The sequence below is a fragment of the Callospermophilus lateralis genome, unplaced genomic scaffold (genome assembly GCF_048772815.1).
Source record: "Callospermophilus lateralis isolate mCalLat2 unplaced genomic scaffold, mCalLat2.hap1 Scaffold_148, whole genome shotgun sequence".
Taxonomy (NCBI): Eukaryota; Metazoa; Chordata; class Mammalia; order Rodentia; family Sciuridae; genus Callospermophilus; species Callospermophilus lateralis.
In genome coordinates this window covers 1,612,236-1,617,892 of record NW_027512614.1, presented here as the reverse complement: position 1 = coordinate 1,617,892, position 5,657 = coordinate 1,612,236, and the positions used below count along the sequence as shown (strand labels likewise).

At 39.5% G+C, this 5,657-nt stretch overlaps 1 pseudogene; it reads right to left on the bottom strand.

The window, feature by feature from the left end:
* Positions 1-2,208: 2,208 nt before the first annotated feature.
* On the bottom strand, positions 2,209-4,194 carry LOC143640259 (TGF-beta-activated kinase 1 and MAP3K7-binding protein 2 pseudogene; annotated as a pseudogene).
* Between the last annotated feature and the right edge of the window lie 1,463 nt (positions 4,195-5,657).

Below are 5,657 nucleotides of genomic sequence, written 5' to 3'. Positions count from 1 at the left end.
CAATACATCATGAGGTGATTGATTACTAGTTTTTACGAGAGAATATTGTTTAAAATTGTTTTTATTTAGTAATTCATTGTATTTATTCAATTATTAAGTGCTTACTTCAACCACCATTTTATTTATTTAATTGGGTTTGTTTAGGGATGAATTAGTTATATGAGTTATGTATATATCAAACATATTCAACTTAACAATTGAGCTTTTTATAGGAAAAAAGAGTTTATTGTAGTTTATTTACCCCACCCTAATGATAATATATCTTTATTTTTCAGGAGGGAAAACAGATATAACTTGCTGCCTTGTTTGGAGTTACGTGGTGAGTTTTTTTTTTTTTGAATATAAGTTTTTTAATTTTTATAAATAACTTATCTGTTACAAAGATAGTTTACCCAGCTAAATCACAAAACCATCAACTCAAGATATCCTAATTACGTTTTATTAATAAAACAAGTAAAAACTGATTTATCAATCTTCACATAGAACTGCAGATGAAGCTAAAAAACAAGGCCTATTTTTAAAACAAAATGCATCCAATGTAAGGGCTCTGGGTCTACTGCCTATTTACCTAGGATTGTCATATTTCTTTCCATATACATAATGTAAAGCCTGGAAGCTGAGGCTTTGACATTCATAGAGATCACTGTAATAATCCTGATTATTTAAAACAGTCACTTGCAAACATTTACAGTGGGTGACAATCTACATTACCTCCTGTCTTTTACTGTATTTCAGCACTTCCCTTAGCCCCATTCTAAGCACTGATATATACTTCCATAATTCTTTTTAAATGCATACTGTTATCTTTTTCTTGATTCCATTGAGTTATATACATTCCTGATCATCTGAATACTTATTTTTCTTACAAAAATATATCATCAAAATTAAGAGATGCTTGAGGTCGCATCAGTGTTCAAGTTTGCTTATTTTTCTTTTTTTCCAGCTTTTCTTTAGTTGTCCTAAATATGAATAGCCTTGTTTTATAAATACACGTTACTGCCACCAAGTCAGGTTTAGAAACAGATTGTCCCAACAGTAAAGCATTTAAACTTCTTTCCAAATAAAAGGGCTGTTGGTACTGCTGCTGTTGCTGGTTTTGAAACTGTACTTTTCCAATAAAAATCTCCTGTGAAAGTTCTGTGGGGCACCAAGCAGATGAGGCACACTTTGGGAGTGGGTTAAAATACCTTCTGTTTTAAGCTTCCCCATGGAAGACAAAACACCATGTTGTGCCACCCCACTTCTAAAGTCAGCACACAGTGTGACCTACTGACATTATTCTTGTAATACCTTCTGCAGTTCATTGTGCAGCATCTGTATGTCTTCACAGAACATTTGCACCAATGAGGGCAAAGTACAGGGTAAGTAGAGGAAAGTTATTTTGTGCATAGTTTCATTTCATTAATGCTTTTTTATTTTACGACATTGCTTCTCTTAGGTAAGGCTTAAAAAGGGACGTGATCATGCTTAATCACTAAAAGGAAAAAAGAAAATTAGTTAACAAAAGGCTATTACACTATACATATGGAAATATAAGAAAATAATAAAGAAGAAATCACTTAAAGCAGACTCGAGAGATCTGTACAGTAGGAAAAGCTTTGGGGTATTTCACTGCATGTTTGTACAGACAACGCATGCTGCTTTCCTTTTCATCTTGAGACCCTGGATTCTGGCTTCACAGAGACATTTTCAGGGAAGACAAAGACAAGGCCAAAAGTACCACAGATGTGTGAAGGTCTTCCCCTAGCCAATGGCACTATGCGGCTACAGTTTTTAAATAGTTTAACCTTGTTCCTTCTCTTGTATGTAGTGTTTCACTGAAAGCCTTAAAAATAAAAAAGCTATCATTCTATTTCTTCCTCTTGTCAAAATTCAGTAGTGACACGAGAGGAAAAAGTACTGGGAACACCTTGGCATTAACATAGTGAGAATTAGCTGTAACGGGCTCCTGGTAACACTGTACATGGTCAGGCAGCAGGCAATCAAGTCTTTCAGCAGATTACCTTTCAGGTGATGGATTTCAACTGCCTGTGACATTATACTGAGGTATTATTAGTTCTGTGGGCTGACACTTAATATTAGCACAACACCATCTTGTCACACCTTCCATTTGACAAAATCCTATGTAGCAGTGAAATGTTGCCCCGATAACAGACTAGATTCTTGAACTTTAGATGTGGTTTTAGAGAAGACATAGGGCCTTCTGGCTCAGAAATGCCGTGGCATCTCGCACTGTTCACAGTGGATTAAGGCTGGATGGTTCAAAAAAGCACAGGCAGTGCAATTCCACTGAGCCCCCTCATCGTCGTCTGCATCTTGAGTCTTTGGTGTTTTGATGGTAGACCTTTGATCTTTGGGTTTTGGTGGCACAGGACCTACAAATCCAATATTGTCGTAAAAGTTATGAATAGCGCTGGGGTTAAAATGTGGTCCTCGGGCTTGAAAAAGATCAATTTCTTTGGTTAAGTAGTCAATGTCAATCTGGAGTTGTCTATTACAACTTCTCAACTGCTGCATTTCTTCAAGCGAAGGTATTTGGGATATGGAATTTGATCTTTTCAGGCGCCTTCGAGTTAGATTATTTTCCATTTCATTGACCTCAGATTTTAGTTTATCCAGCTTTTTCTTTTGAATCTCAAGTTGTCTTTGAAGTCGTTCCATTCTGGCCTTCTGGTGTACCAACAGAGCTTGTATGTAGGCAGCATCATCAGATCCCATACTCAATTTCCGTGCTTCACTTATTCTATCCACATGTGCTAAGGTAGGGTCCGTGAGGTGCTGAATATTCTGTTTCTACATAATGATCAGGATGATTTAGAAGATTTGTAAGTTCAAAGGTAGGGGACACCACCCCTGGTGAGACTGCAGGGGGTTTATTGGGAGAAACTGTAATTTTGAAAGTATATTTGGTATTGGGTTGGGTGACCACCACTCGAGGAAGTTGCAGAGTTATTGCCTATTGCTCGACTTTTAGGAGGGTGGTGATGAATGAAAGCAGGACCCATGCTCACTTGCCCAGACATATTCCTGGAGGCAGCAGATGCCCAGGAGTTTGTGGATATGAAGACTGTGGGCTGATTCCGCATGCCGTGTTCATCTCCTGTGGTGGCATTACCTGAAATATAGACCTTAGGTTGACTACGGGAGATCATCTCATCAGTATTTGGGGGACTGGCAGCTATGTAAACAGTGGGCTGATTTCTATTTAAGGTCTGGCTGTTGACTGAAGAGGAACTGCTGGAGGTTTGAGGTCCAGAAGAACACAATTTTGAAGAATTGTTTCTTTGTGGGGGTTCAAGTTTGATTTCAATTTGGTTTTCTCGAGGTCCCATTGAAATATTCTGAATGTTGTATTGACTATGGGTAGAAGACTTTGAGCTACCAGATGAATGAATTGTTGGCGGTTGTGGAGTAGTAGGTGAACTGATGGGCATATAGACATGAGAGGTCTGGTGGCCTTGCTGATTTGGCTGTTGGGCTGAGGTATGTGGCAAAGGATTAGATGCAGAATAAGGAACAGGACTCAAGGAACAGGCTGTGAAGGTTGATAGGCTTGTTGAGGGTTCATGGGATTAAACTGAGATACCCAGCCAGAATGCTGCTGTGTCTGTCGAGTTGTACCACTAGTTGTAATGTAAGGCCTAATATAGATAGAATTTCCCTGTGGACTGTTAAGTACAGGTGGAGGTACACCATGTATGTGCAAAGATGTAGGAGTATTACGACCAGTCTGGATATTTGGGGCTAAAGTTACCATAATAGGATTAAATCTGGGAGTCTGTTGAGAAAGGTTAGATGTTCCTTTGCTGCCTAAGTGAAATCCAAGATGTGGTGCTGAATTTGAAGTACCAGATGTACTGGAAATTCCAAAAACATTAAAGCCTTGAGGAACTTGAGCTGGTGCTGTCTGTGGCTCCTGCGGAAATAGTTCGTTACTCAATTGACCACCTTGAAGTTGTCCGTCACTAATGCTGTGTGCTAGAGTCATGCTTCCATTCATTCTATTTACTTCTCTTCCATGATGGTAAACATTCTGTGACTTGTACTCTCTTGAGAGAGAACAGCACAGCAGGCATCCAGGTTATTATTATTCTGTAACATGCACCTGGACACAACAACTTCAGGTACTTCAGGGAATTTTTGTCGCAGGTCGTGCAAAACCTGAAAATCAATTTGGTGGCTTCCTTGGGCCATTCCTATAATGCCTTATCACGACTATCTGTACAATAGGCAATTCTAGGCCTTAATGGAATTAGTAATCATCTCTTCTGTCCAAGCATTTTCATCCCCACACCCGTCTTGGGAGCACACAGGGCGAATGCTGCTCTGCGGTGCGGACTGGCGTGAGTTGCTGCGGGGCCATGCGAGGGGGACGCTGGGGCCACCGGCTGGGGCGGGGGCACAGGTTCCCCGCGCACATGCGAGCTGATCACCCTTTGGGTGGAAGGGAGAAGGAAGCTCGAGCTCCAGGGTGGGTCGCGCGTCGCTGGGGTCTCCCACATGGTGAGTTTTAAGATCAAAATTCTCCCCAAAAATTTCTTAATCCCAAGTCCCATGTTTTTATATTTAGTCTTCCTTAAAGTGATTCATAAAATTGACTGATCTCATGTATCAGTACTTAGGTGACAATTTACATAAAATCAGCTCTGCAACTTGATGGGCGACAACCCTTTTCAACCAAAAGGTAAGTGTTGTGGCCACAACAGATGACAGTGTGTATGGTTTTTGTTTAACTGCTTCAAGAGAAGGTGGAGAACTTTTTCTTAAAAACTTAAAATTGTTGGAGTAGTAAATGTTCATATAAAAAAGTAAAGTAGAAGTGAACTTTATTCTTTTTGTTAACAGAGATAAATATCAATTTAGTATATTCATGTGTTTCTTCTATGCATAGACAAAAAATATTTCTAGAAAACATTAAAAAAGTGCTATGTGACCTTAAAGTTTCTTTTAACAATGGCAGAGTCCTGTGGGAAAGAACAAGGAAGATCTTTGCATACTCTTATCAGTTCTCTAGGGCTGCCACAACAAAGTACCACAGACTAGGTGGTTTGTATGATGGAAGTTTGTTTTCTCATAATTTTTGAGGCTAAAAAGCCAAGATTAACTTGTTGGTAGGGTTGGAGAAGTACACAGTTATCAAAAACGCACATTCTTCACTTGGCATCTCCAGTACCTTCAGCTTTCTGTGCCTGGTCTGTTTTGACATCTCCATTTTCTGACGCAGGCACTGGACGATGGATGCAGTGGCGTGCGTCTTTGGTCAGTTCAGGGATCCTTCTCGCCTCTTCTTCACTCTGTTTGTTGATTTTTTAAAGTTTTTTTTTTTTAGTTGCAGGTGGACAAAATTTTTTTCTTTCTTTCTTTCTTTCTTTCTTTCTTTCTTTCTTTCTTTCTTTCTTTCTTTCTTTCCTTCCTTCCTTCCTTCCTTCCTCCCTCCCTCCCTCTCTCCTTCTTTCTTTCTTTTTTTTTTCTTGTGGTGGTAGGGATCAATGTCTCACACGTGCTAGGCAAGTGCTCTACCACTGAGCCACAACCCCAGCCCCAATGTTTGTTGATTTGTATTGTAAACTAATGTATTAATTTTTCTTACATGGTAATTCTTAGAGACCTGGAATGAAGAAAGTCTTCTCCAAAAAGGGTTAGGTTGTGTCAAGCAC